Genomic DNA, 14,474 nt, shown 5'->3' with positions numbered 1-14,474 from the left:
AAAAAGTAAAAATGCGATCGTGCTCCGCTTTTTCCCCTTATTTGAAGGGTTGAATTCGTTATTTAGTATAACAGCTGTTATACGAGGTGAAAAGTCAGATGGTCCCATGATAGTGGCTACTACTTTCATGTCTGCACATACTCTGCACTGGAATTGCTCGTATTGTAATTTTTCAAAAAAAAGAATTCAGCCATTAAAATCAGGCGGCCCACGACCACATTTTTACTTTTTTAATTCGCTGAACGCGTTGACAAAAAAAATATAATTTCAAAATGTAGAATTTCGAACTTCGAAAGCCGATATCTATTTTTTGGAGGCTAACTTCGAAAGACGGAGATAGTACTTTGTCTACTTAAGCCCCAATCTCTACATAAAAGTGGGTTTGGTCCAATACCCAGCAGTCGGCTGTTGCACAGTGTAATCGATAGCCCTCTTCTGATACCACGTAATTTAGTAATGGGATTTACCACGTCAGTTTAATTAACGTGCAGTTGCAAGTAAACTAGCTAATCTCTCTTTAACTGTCGCACATTTAAAACCTGTTGTATATTTTTCAATTGAATGTAACAAAGAATGAATGAGAAGACAATTAATTTTTTATAACACTATACAAAACAATCGCCTTTTTTTGGTTCTTGAGCCAATCTAATTTTTTGATAGTGAAGTAGTTTCGCGGTTTTAGATATTGTCTTTTGAAGTTCGAAATCAGACACTTGCTAATACCTTTTGTTCATTTAGGCCTACTTGCAGAACGGCAAGCTAACTTTTTGACTTAAAGTTACAAGCCACAAAAAAAGGGAAACGGACCTGATAGTGGGACACATTCCCATGCGATTGAGAGTTTTTTGAGGTTAAGGCCGAACTTGGACCTGGTAGACCATGTAACGACAGCCGTTTAACAACCTACGCCCCTGTGCGCCTACACTCACGCGCACCACTGTCTCTGCAAATAACAATGCCAATTGTCTGCAGAGCAACTGCGTATTATGTGTGTATGTGTGTGAATATAGAACCAATCGTTGTAGCTAACATGCTGGAAGCCTTCCAGGAACTTTGAGTGACTTTGGGATAAAGTGGGTTGACAGTAAACCGAAAACGGTAGTGGCAACAGGAAAAAGTTGTCTATAAAAGGGCCAACATCCCGTTCTTCTCGATCACAAAGCCTTGAATACGGTGCCCACAACGCGAGTGCAGTGAAAGTGAAGAAAAAAAAAATAAAATTTTTAATTAAAAGTGTATAAAGTGATAAAGTTTCAAAGTGCGAAACCGTAAGCTACCGGTTCGGTGAAAAGTGCCGCATCCAAGAGAGAAATAGTATTCCTGCCAACACCAGATCCAGCACCACAAGCAACGGTAAGTACCACCACCATTCCCGTGTATCTAAATCCCCTACAGTAGTACAGTAGTCCCATGCCTATAACCCTCCATTAACGCCCGCATAATTTATCTCATTCCCCTCTTGTCATCCATAGTTTACATTGAAGGAATCCCCAAAGGAAACCAATCACCACCGTCGGTGCTAGGCACCAAAATCCACCAACGGTAAGTAAACACATCTACCTTAGTGACTAGCCCAAAAGTGATATTGAATTTAGTGCCATTTTCTCAAGTGAGCTTCATAGTTTATCTGCTCCGTAAAGAAAATGATCTTGAAAGAAAATTGATTTATGTTTGGGCAGATAAACATTAAAGTTCGCCGGAAAAATGGTCTCTAAATGCTATACATGACATTGTTATGCCCAGCTTCATATTTTTATTGTTTGGTTTTCCTTTTCTTAGCATCACCACAAGGAGACTCGCTTAAAGCAACGGTGCGAGGCACCCGAACCACCAACTACAAACCACACCGCGTCACAGCCACCAACAGACACCACACCGAGCCACAAACACCAATAGCTACAACAACCCACACCGAACACGTAAGCCACCAGTGCAACATAAAACACTCTCACTCGTCCAAACCACAAAAAAAAAAGGGGGAAGTAAGAAAAATCGCATCCACACCAAAAGATTGCATACATCCATATTCACAACCACACGCAATTGCAACCAACCACCGAAACATAGATAAGCTACTACACCGCAGATCCACATTCAAAACCACAACCTCAGAAATACACGCACAACCTTAACCACGAAACATCCAACCAGCAACCACACCTGCCGATCACAAACACACCGGCGACCACCACACAACCACACCAACAATAACCACGCAACACTCAAAAACACCACACAACCCCACCAACAATAACCACGCAACACTCAAAAACACCACGACCACACTTGTACATACTTTCTGATACAAAACATTCAAACACGGAAATAGTAAAACCAACATCAAATAATTCCAACTATCCATCAAAATACACGGTAAGCACAAACACAACCAAAGCTATTAGCAGGTGAAAGGATATTATCCCAAAACACAACTTAAACACACGCAAAGAGAGGGCTGCACATCACATCACACCACACCGAACAAGAGCACGCAACATATCATCAGAGCACATCACTTCACGTTGTATCACATCATATCACAAACTACAATTAGCGGTGAGTTATACATAGCTGGTCGCTGGTGTGGATTGCTACATCAGCGGGGCTGTGGTGAGAAGACATCTCAAAGGTAAAGAGTACACTCAGTACATTATTCGAATTCGCCGCAAATACGACAACACCAAACTACCACGGAGGGAACCGACAATATCGATTTAGGTTTTTTTGCTGTTTAAAAATCATGTTTTAGATTGTAAGATTTATGCCCTGAATTTCCCTGTAACTCCTAAGCCTGAAATATTGTTGAATTGTAGTTTAATTTTTTTTTAGAGTTTTCTCATTCTTATATACCTACATATTCTTTTTTTTTTCTAACATATTTCACTTACCGAAAAACACACATACATACATAGTATTCACTTCACACACACTTTTCATCACATTTATGTATATATGATTTTTTTGCATAATTACTTAACTTAGTATTTTAGCATTCGCTTAATTTTTTTTTTTGAATTCCTTTTTTTGCGAGCTTGATTTTTTTTTCTTCCGTATTTTTTTTTTTTTCTTACACCCTAATTAATCCGTAGGCACACATGAATCTTTTTTCATTATATATATTGATAATTGCTATATTCTTTTACCTTTTTTTGGAATTTTATTTACTTCGCTTTCTTAATTAAGTATGTCTATAAGAAAAAAAAAAGGATCTGCCTCAAACACGCGTGGCACCTTCCTTGTTCTTTCCTAAGAAATTTGGTCGTTGGTAAACCACTTTTCGTGGTAACCACTTGTTTTCGTACCGACCAATATATTTCCACTGTACACTTCACACTTACCCCGTGATTATTTTTAATTTTTTTTTTACTTTTTTTAGTAAATATTTCCTTTTTTTATTTTTCTTTATCAATTACCACGAGCGCACCAGAAAAAAATGTGCATGCGCATTTTAACATTCATAAACCGGAACTGAAAGTTCCATGAGGTAATAATATATAATAGTACAAGTACATGGAATAGGGTTTTTTTTTTGCTCTTTATTTCTATTTTTTTCAGCTCCCGCTGCTACAGCCTTGGTACCTAGACTGCAGATGAGCGTGAGGAGATGAGTAAGTGGATGATTATATACATATAATGAATGGTAATATTTATATAACATTGTCGTAATCTCTCCTTTTTTTTTTTTTGATTCTTTGCCTAACCTGTTATCGTATGCAAATATTTAGGTGAGCGTTTTAACTATTTCTTAATATAAGCAAGAAATAGAGTTCTTAAGTAAAGGGTGTTCCCGTCGTGGTTATTTTATGTTCTTGTTATCTATTTTATTTTTTTTCTTTGAATATTGTATGCAGTAATTGCAGTATCTTTTCTTTGTTATTTTGATTGAGTGTAGATCAGGATAAAAAAGAATAGAATTTAGAATTACCAATACAAATCACTAGATATAAGTAAACATAGAATTAGTGAAAATAAACTTGTATGAAGAGGAAATGAGTTATTTCGAATTTATTGGCTGAAACAGTGTTAGGAAAAATGCAGGCCCTCTAAGTTTTCTTTTGTGTTAGTGTGGGTGTTGCCCTGGTGGCACACTAGGAATGAGTTAGGTGTTGCAACCCACTGACGGACGGTGATTTAGACTAGACAATTACAGACAGACGAACGTCAGGACAAGGGAACTCCACTCGGTTATCGGAGTCAAAGTGGAGTTCAAGGTTGTTCATGCCTCATGAACAAGAGGGGTGGGATGACTCCACCTGACACGGACGGTCTTCTCCCGCTTGCTCTCTTCTCCTTTTCTTTCTCCTTATCTTCTACAGGTCCCTATGTTTTTCTCTCTAGGCATGATAATTATGATTTTGTTTTTGTGACTGTGGGTTGAGGAAGGTGGCAAGAACCGCGCCTCAACGCCGACGAGCCTCAGCCGGGCTACCACCATGCCTAACCGCCACCCTTCTCGCCCCGGACCAAGCAGTTACATTACAATGGCGCCCAACGAAATATCCCGATCATCTTTTTGTGTTTTTTTTTCTCATATTTCATTCTATTAAGTTTTCTTTCGGTTCTCTTCTTCAAATTTCCAACGAATAGCCCAACTCTTCCTTTCCCTTCATAACTTAATATTTTTATTTTTTTTTCCTTTTTTTTTCATTTCATTAACAAATTTCTCACTATTCTCATGTCAAGTAAAATTTTCTAACTAATTTATTTTCCTTCTCTCGGACAGGTTAGGGTTACGAAGGTAGCATCACTTTCCAAGTCGGTGAAGTGATTTGTGCCTAAGTGACATTTAGATAGACGGGGGGTAGTGTTAGTCCGACTTCGAAGTTCCCTTTCTTCGATTTCAACGTCTTGATAAGGTGGTATTCGAAGTCGAGACTAGCACAGTCCAAGATGTTTTTGTTTGTGGCAAAGTTGCTCAAGCTGCCAGGTGATGTTCCAGCAACACCTACATGTGAGGTTTGCAGCTTTTGACCACTGGGGGTAGATTTGGGACTTTATTCAAAGATGTTCGGCAACCACGGCTGGAGCAAGTGCTCTGACCGTTGAAGTGTCGAATAGGGTAATCAAAAGGGGGACTAGCTGACATGACTTCGGACTGAGAACTGACGGACGTAAGCAGCACCGACCTAAGTTTCAATTCCTTCGCGAGGTCAACACCGATACACGCTAACCACTTAACGAATATTTTACCGTTGCAAGTTAAAATAACTATAAGACCATAAAATCAGCGTTTACTTAGTTTCCAAATAAATTTGAGTTTAATTTAAATAGAGCTTAAGTTTTTAATATTTTTTACCGTTTTCATTTTAGTTTCTCAAATTGTCTTATATATTTTTTATTGAATTTTTTTAGCAAGTATCTAGGAGATACATAAGCCACCAAATTTTAGGTTTAGATTCGGATTGTCCTTTTTAGTTTAATTTATTGTTTTCTACCTATTGCTTTATTTTACGCTTTACTTTTTTATACAAATTTCATCGTTCTAAGCGATCAAGCAAGAATAGTTAATCAACCACAAACTGAATTTTAAAGTGGATTCTGAATTGTTAGTCTTTTTATTTCTTTAATATTTGTTTTTTTTTATAGCATTGCTTTTCCAGCTTTTTTTTTTACATTATTCCAATAAGTTAGTTTCTAGGAAACTATAAGCCACCGAACTGGAATAAAGGTGGATATTTAGTTTTGATTTCCTCATTAATTCTCTTTACTACTTTTTTTATAAAATTTCTTAATCATAATAATCGAGTCTAATACCAATAGAACTAAGCGAAACAAATATAGAGTTAGAGCCAGTACTGAATTTTAATTGTTATTATTATTTTTTTCTTGTATAAATCTAGTTTTTTGTTTTATTTTTCCTACCACGTTCTGAATTCTGTAGAGGATACTGAATTTTCAACCTCGCTAAATTTTAATAGTCCATACGTTTAAGAAATCGACACACACTTGCGCGTACATATTTATATTCGAATTCTATCAGAACACACATACATATATTATTCCACATATAGTGATTCATTTTATATTTTGATACTGAACTGATTCCTATATGTAAATTTTTGAATTTTTTTATTTACACATATTTCTTTACACACACGTACATTTATATAAATAACAACGGTCAAATATAAATCCTTAGAAGTTTTAATTTACAGCTTGTTTTTTTGCGTTAATTTTAAAATTTTTGGGATTTTGTACATCGCGAATTTCGTTGTTTGATATAAAGAATTATTTTTTTTTTGGGAATTTTCAATCCTATTAATAACCTTTTTTGTTTTTCTCGTTGAAAGCAAAAGTTTGAATAATAGCTTTAGACCATCTTCGGCAAATTTTCTTTAGATTGCTTTTTGTGTACCTCATCTCAGTGGTACATGGATAGGCAACAAGAGGAAGAAGAAATACGAAGGCCTGGATTAGGGATTTTTAATAGCAATAGACGAAGGCCGGTCACTCGAAGCATCTCTAGAGCACTCGAGAACCAGGTAGTTGGGTCTGTATTCACACAGATAGACACGGGTATTGAGATTCCGGTAGACTTCCTGCCAACCGATTTCCTTAACCGTTGTTCTGCCAGAGTTTTTGGAAATTTTGAGCAGATTGACAGGGGGAGGAAAGAGTTCGCTGTGACCAACACGCTAGTAGTAGAAGACACCGAAAGGTCCCTTAGTTTTTCTCGAAAGTTGTCTATGCTGGAGATGTCCGAACAGGGAGAGGATCAGCAGGCGGCGGGAGGAGCATTCGGGGGAGCTAGACCACGGAGACCACCTGGAAATGAAGAGCAGGAGGGACGACGAAATACTGCACCGCCTGCAGATCGCATGGACAATTTGAATGCGATCATGGAAACTATCTCACAGCAAAACCAAATCGTACTAGAAGCAATGGACGAGTTCCGTAAGATGAGAGCCGACGTGTCACGTCTAAGTAATCGAGTAGCAGACGTGGAGTCGTCGATGCAAGCACCAGCAGCAGCACCTCCTCCAGCGTCTACCTCAACACCAGGGCATAACAACGAAAGGGCAAGTAGGGAAACTAGCGGCAACACTCAGCTAGGGGAAGATAGGCTTAGGGACAATTACGGCAGAAAGCGGATCGATCTTCATAAGTGGAACCTTAAGTTCGATGGGTCGCCGAAGGGAATGACGGTCGAAAGTTTTGTTTTTAGGGTAGAGAGGATGAGATTGCAGTACCAGTTGAGTTACGGGCAGATACTTGCAGATTTTCACTGTTTAGTGACTGGCTCGGCGCTCAAATTGTACTGGCAGGTCTTAGAAGATAACGCAGATGATCCACACTTCGACTACTCCCGCCTAAAAACGAAACTTTTGGCCCAATTCAAATCGGCAGACTCCGATTACGAGGTGATCCGCGAGATCATGGAGAGGAAGCAACTCCCGCAAGAGAGTTTCGACGAGTTTTACGCCGATATCCATGATCTCACCTTCCGCCTGAGAACAAGAATTCCAGAGCCAGAGTTGGTGAATATAATAAAAGGAAACCTTAAGCCATTCTTGGCAAATTTAACTTTTAGCTCCAAGTTGACGACCCTAGCTGAATTGAAACATGAGTGCAAGCGAGCAGAGAAGCTCATGAAAGAAAATAGGGCCAGGTTTAAAGCAGTAAGCGAAGTGGGGGTCGATTATGGGGAAACAGGGGCAGAAGTAGAAGCTTTCAATAGGAACACTAGGGACATGACAGGGTCAAATAAAATGAAGCCCGGTCCCGCCTCTTCGCGTGATCTGTCGAAACCCAACCCTCCTTCCTGCAATCCTTCGTCGTACAACCACAATCTAAATGTGTGTGAATCGTCCAATAATAATAGTAAAAGTGTTAGTAGTGTCCAAAACCAAACTTTTTGTTCGTCACCATTTCACCTTATGTTGTGCTTTGCTTGTGGAATGCCGGTGGACTACTATATTAGAAACCCGGCTGAAGCAGCAAAGGACAGTAAATGTAAGTCCTCTTTCCACCTGATGAAGTGTTTTGCGTGTGGTAAAGATTCGTCCTTCTGTGTGTTTAAACCTGAGGCGGGAAACCGGGGTCTGGCGGAGATGTCCGGGCACTCTGTCCAGAACAAGGAACACCCGGAAAGGCAGCAAACAAACTAAGCCGAGAGGTAGGCATTAAGATTTTGCAACGTGAGAAGATATTAGGGGTACTGGATAGAGAAGAAAAGGAAAAGAAACCAAGGAAGGAAAAAGATAGTTTGCACAGCAGGAAAATTAGATATGAGGAAGCCCGCAGACGCATATTTTGCGAGGAGCTAGATAAACGAAGAAATAGAAATACAAATAGGAATTACACCAAAATACAGAAGATGAGAGAAAAGAAAAAGAATTTTAAGAGGATTAGGAATAAGATAATAGCAACCATAGTGACAGTTAAAGGAGATAATCGGTTTTTTGCAAGGACTGTTATAGGAGGTCAGGAGGCATTAGCGTTGTTAGACTCAGGTGCAGGAGCTTGTTGTTTAGGCAAAAACGCAGATATAATCTTAAATGGTAAGGAGCATTTGATATTGCCAGTCAAAGGTCAAAACATAAGAACGGCTAATGGGGGCGAAACACCCGTGCAAGGGGTTATTACATTGCCAGTTGTGTGGGATGATATGACTCGGGATCTGGAGTTCTTGATTGTCCCTGGTCTACAGCAGGAGGTCTACCTAGGTGTTGATTTTTGGCAGGCTTTTGAACTTAGTGTTGTTGGTAGGGGACGAAGTGACACGTCTAAGAGTGCTGTCGTATCAGAACTTGCGCCCGCCGAGGGTGATCTGTGTTTTGATGCGGTGCAACATACGCTAAGTCCCGAGGAAAACAAAGCTTTAGAGGGCATCAAGGCGCAGTTTCCGTCGTTTGCGGTTCTGGGACTGGGAAAAACCGACATGGAGGAACACATTATTGAAGTCACTGATGAACACCTACCCGTGAAGCAAAGGCATTATCCTATTTCACCCGCAGTACAGAAATTAATATACAACGAGCTCGATCGCATGCTAGATATGGGAGTAATAGAAGAGAGCAACAGCTGCTGGAACTCACCTGTGTCCCTCGTAATCAAAGGAACCAAAAACAGACTGTGCCTCGATGCCCGAAAAGTTAATGAACGCACCATTAAAGATGCCTATCCACTCCCACATATTGATGGTATTTTAAGCCGACTACAAAATGCCCGCTATATATCTGCCATCGACTTAAAAGACGCGTTTTGGCAGATACCATTAGAGAAGAAATCAAGAGAAAAGACGGCTTTCACTGTACCTGGGAGACCCTTGTACCATTTCACGGTAATGCCTTTCGGGCTGTGTAACGCTGCACAGCGCATGTGCCGACTAATGGACAAGGTGATACCGGCTTCCCTTCGTGAATCAGTGTTTGTGTATCTAGACGATTTACTTGTTTGTTCAGAAGATTTTTCGTCTCATTTATATTTGTTATCTGTTGTAGCTAAATGTCTTCGTGATGCGAAATTGACGATCAACGTTGAGAAGAGCAAATTTTGTTACAAGGAAGTGCGCTATCTCGGATACGTGGTCGGGGACGGATGCATCCGTACAGACGATAGTAAAATAGCGGCGATGCGAGACTTTCCGGAGCCACGAACTCCGAAACAGCTTAGAAGGTTCCTGGGGATGACGGGATGGTATAGACGATTTATACAGGACTATGCCACGATTGCTGCACCACTACACGACAGACTGACGAAAGAAAACATAAAAAAGTTTTCAATGACGGAGGATGCAAAGGCGGCGTTTAACAGCCTAAAACAGAGCCTGATATCGGCACCAGTGCTGACTCACCCGGACTTCAACAGACATTTTTACATACAGTGTGACGCATCGACAGACGGGGTGGGTGGAGTACTATTCCAACTGGACGACGAAAACAACGAACGACCGATAGCGTATGTGTCAGCTAAACTAAATAAAGCGCAACGCAACTACAGTATTACGGAACTGGAATGTTACGCTGCTGTAATCAGCATAAAGAGGTTCAGGCCATACGTGGAGGGTCTACCTTTTACGGTGATAACAGATCACGCTAGCTTGAAATGGCTCATGGGTCAAAAGGATCTTTCAGGTCGATTGGCTAGATGGAGCCTAAAACTACAGTCATATGATTTCAAGATAGAACACCGTAAGGGGACCCAAAACGTAGTGCCTGATGCTCTCTCACGAATGGACATGGATGAAATCGACGTCAATGACAGAAGACTGGACATCGACATTAACTCGGACGCCTTGTAAGTCGATTGAATACGTCGAGCTACAGAAGACAATAACGGAGAATAAAGACAGACTACCAGAGCTTTGCGTTTCAGACGGCTACGTGTACAGACGAACACAATTTAACAGGGGAGACGAACTACAGGAAGACCATACCTGGAAACTCTGGGTTCCAACTGAGCTGCGAAGGAGCTTGGTAGAAACAGCACATGGATCGCCTTCAGCTGGACACGGTGGAATCCATAAGACCCTATCACGTGTCCGAGAAAGATATTATTGGCCCGGTATGGTTGCAGATGTGCATGCACATGTAAAAGCATGTGAAATATGCAAAGGAAACAAAACTCAAAACGCCTTCCACAAACCAACAATGGGAAATCAGCACCTCACCGAACGCCCTTTTCAACGTCTGTTCGTCGATTTCATGGGTCCATACCCACGTACTTGTGATGGTAACGCTTATATATTTGTATGTTTAGATCATTTTTCAAAATTTGTCTTTCTTAAGCCAATGCGAAAAGCCACCTCTGCCGAAGTCGTGAAATATCTAGAGAGAGACGTGTTCCATATTTTCGGAGTACCTGAGTATGTGCATTCAGACAACGGAAAGCAATTTACGTCAGATATATTTACCTCCTTCTTGAAGAAGTATGGTACGACGCACATAAAAACCGCATTTTACTCGCCACAAGGGAATGCCGCAGAGAGGGTTAACCGCTCCGTGTTGCAAATCATCCGGTCATACATTAAAGGAAACCAAAAGAATTGGGATAGAGCTGTAAGCGACGCAGCATTTGCCCTTCGCAGTGTCGTACATACGGCAATAAGTACGTCGCCATATGCAGCTGTGTTTGGAATCCCGATGATGCAACACGGCGCGTCATACGAATTATGCAGGAAATTGAGTGCCCTGAAAGATACTGACGTGGAAGTAGAGACAACAGAATATAAGATGCACATACTCAGGGAAAAGATCATGAAGGAACTTAAATTGGCACACGAGAAAAGTAAGAAGACGTACGACCTAAGAAGCAGAGAAGTAGCTTTTAAAGTAGGGCAGATGGTATACCGCCGCAATTTTAAACAAAGTTCAAAAGTAGATAATTTTAACGCAAAACTTGCACCAAAGCAAGTTAAGTGCATTGTACTTAGGGTCGTTGGCAACTCGATGTACGAGTTAGGAGATACTAGCGGCAAATCAATCGGGGTATACCACGGAAAGGATCTTTTCGCGGCTTAAGATATATGTTCTATGTAGTCCTTGTAACCAATGTAAAGTGTAGCTTGTTCTCAAATCATGTTGTATGTTATTTATTATTAACGACGGTAGAAATTCTCTAGACCAACAACACCTCTGACTACGTATCCGACTTGACCATGTATTTATTAACCATTTTGTTTATTTATTGATCGATTCATTTATTTATTTATTTATTTATTTGTGTGATTATTTTAGTATTTATACATTTAAATTTGTTTGTTTTTTACACCGACGATGGACACTATCGCCTAACAACATTAACCTGTGATATAGAATAAGATTAACCTGTGATATAGATTTAGATTCATCTGTGATATAGATTTAGGCTAACCTTCAATATAGACTTAGATTTTCTTAACCAGTGATACATTAGATAAGTAGTGTTAAGATCCAGTGATTTTAATAGTAGAATAGTTGTCCCTATGTCTATATGTATTAATATGAGCGTAAAGTATAAAACTGTGAAGCCCGGCATTGGGAGTGGGTCGAGGCCACACGTTGGGCCAGAATAAAGAATAATCGGCGGCTACGTTATGAATTTTTCTTACGCACACGCTCCATGACGCAGGCATCATCGGCGGATGCGAGCCTGTAACGACAGCCGTTTAACAACCTACGCCCCTGTGCGCCTACACTCACGCGCACCACTGTCTCTGCAAATAAAAATGCCAATTGTCTGCAGAGCAACTGCGTATTATGTGTGTATGTGTGTGAATATAGAACCAATCGGTGTAGCTAACATGCTGGAAGCCTTCCAGGAACTTTGAGTGACTTTGGGATAAAGTGGGTTGACAGTAAACCGAAAACGGTAGTGGCAACAGGAAAAAGTTGTCTATAAAAGGGCCAACATCCCGTTCTTCTCGATCACAAAGCCTTGAATACGGTGCCCACAACGCGAGTGCAGTGAAAGTGAAGAAAAAAAAAAAAAAAAATTTAATTAAAAGTGTATAAAGTGATAAAGTTTCAAAGTGCGAAACCGTAAGCTATCGGTTCGGTGAAAAGTGCCGCATCCAAGAGAGAAATAGTATTCCTGCCAACACCAGATCCAGCACCACCAGCAACGGTAAGTACCACCACCATTCCCGTGTATCTAAATCCCCTACAGTAGTACAGTAGTCCCATGCCTATAACCCTCCATTAACGCCCGCATAATTTATCTCATTCCCCTCTTGTCATCCATAGTTTACATTGAAGGAATCCCCAAAGGAAACCAATCACCACCGTCGGTGCTAGGCACCAAAATCCACCAACGGTAAGTAAACACATCTACCTTAGTGACTAGCCCAAAAGTGATATTGAATTTAGTGCCATTTTCTCAAGTGAGCTTCATAGTTTATCTGCTCCGTAAAGAAAATGATCTTGAAAGAAAATTGATTTATGTTTGGGCAGATAAACATTAAAGTTCGCCGGAAAAATGGTCTCTAAATGCTATACATGACATTGTTATGCCCAGCTTCATATTTTTATTGTTTGGTTTTCCTTTTCTTAGCATCACCACAAGGAGACTCGCTTAAAGCAACAGTGCGAGGCACCCGAACCACCAACTACAAACCACACCGCGTCACAGCCACCAACAGACACCACACCGAGCCACAAACACCAATAGCTACAACAACCCACACCGAACACGTAAGCCACCAGTGCAACATAAAACACTCTCACTCGTCCAAACCACAAAAAAAAAAAGGGGGAAGTAAGAAAAATCGCATCCACACCAAAAGATTGCATACATCCATATTCACAACCACACGCAATTGCAACCAACCACCGAAACATAGATAAGCTACTACACCGCAGATCCACATTCAAAACCACAACCTCAGAAATACACGCACAACCTTAACCACGAAACATCCAACCAGCAACCACACCTGCCGATCACAAACACACCGGCGACCACCACACAACCACACCAACAATAACCACGCAACACTCAAAAACACCACACAACCACACCAACAATAACCACGCAACACTCAAAAACACCACGACCACACTTGTACATACTTTCTGATACAAAACATTCAAACACGGAAATAGTAAAACCAACATCAAATAATTCCAACTATCCATCAAAATACACGGTAAGCACAAACACAACCAAAGCTATTAGCAGGTGAAAGGATATCATCCCAAAACACAACTTAAACACACGCAAAGAGAGGGCTGCACATCACATCACACCACACCGAACAAGAGTACGCAACATATCATCAGAGCACATCACTTCACGTTGTATCACATCATATCACAAACTACAATTAGCGGTGAGTTATACATAGCTGGTCGCTGGTGTGGATTGCTACATCAGCGGGGCTGTGGTGAGAAGACATCTCAAAGGTAAAGAGTACACTCAGCACATTATTCGAATTCGCCGCAAATACGACAACACCAAACTACCACGGAGGGAACCGACAATATCGATTTAGGTTTTTTTGCTGTTTAAAAATCATGTTTTAGATTGTAAGATTTATGCCCTGAATTTCCCTGAACTCCTAAGCCTGAAATATTGTTGAATTGTAGTTTAATTTTTTTTTAGAGTTTTCTCATTCTTATATACCTACATATTCTTTTTTTTTTCTAACATATTTCACTTACCGAAAAACACACATACATACATAGTATTCACTTCACACACACTTTTCATCACATTTATGTATATATGATTTTTTTGCATAATTACTTACCTTAGTATTTTAGTATTCGCTTAATTTTTTTTCTGAATTCCTTTTTTTGCGAGCTTGATTTTTTTTCTTCCGTATTTTTTTTTTTTCTTACACCCTAATTAATCCGTAGGCACACATGAATTTTTTTTCATTATATATATTGATAATTGCTATATTCTTTTACCTTTTTTTGGAATTTTATTTACTTCGCTTTCTTAATTAAGTATGTCTATAAGAAAAAAAAAAAAGGATCTGCCTCAAACACGCGTGGCACCTTCCTTGTTCTTTCCTAAGAAATTTGGTCGTTGGTAAACCACTTTTCGTG

Source organism: Eurosta solidaginis, chromosome 1 (genome assembly GCF_040869045.1).
Source record: "Eurosta solidaginis isolate ZX-2024a chromosome 1, ASM4086904v1, whole genome shotgun sequence".
NCBI lineage: Eukaryota > Metazoa > Arthropoda > Insecta > Diptera > Tephritidae > Eurosta > Eurosta solidaginis.
This window is presented reverse-complemented; position numbering follows the sequence as displayed.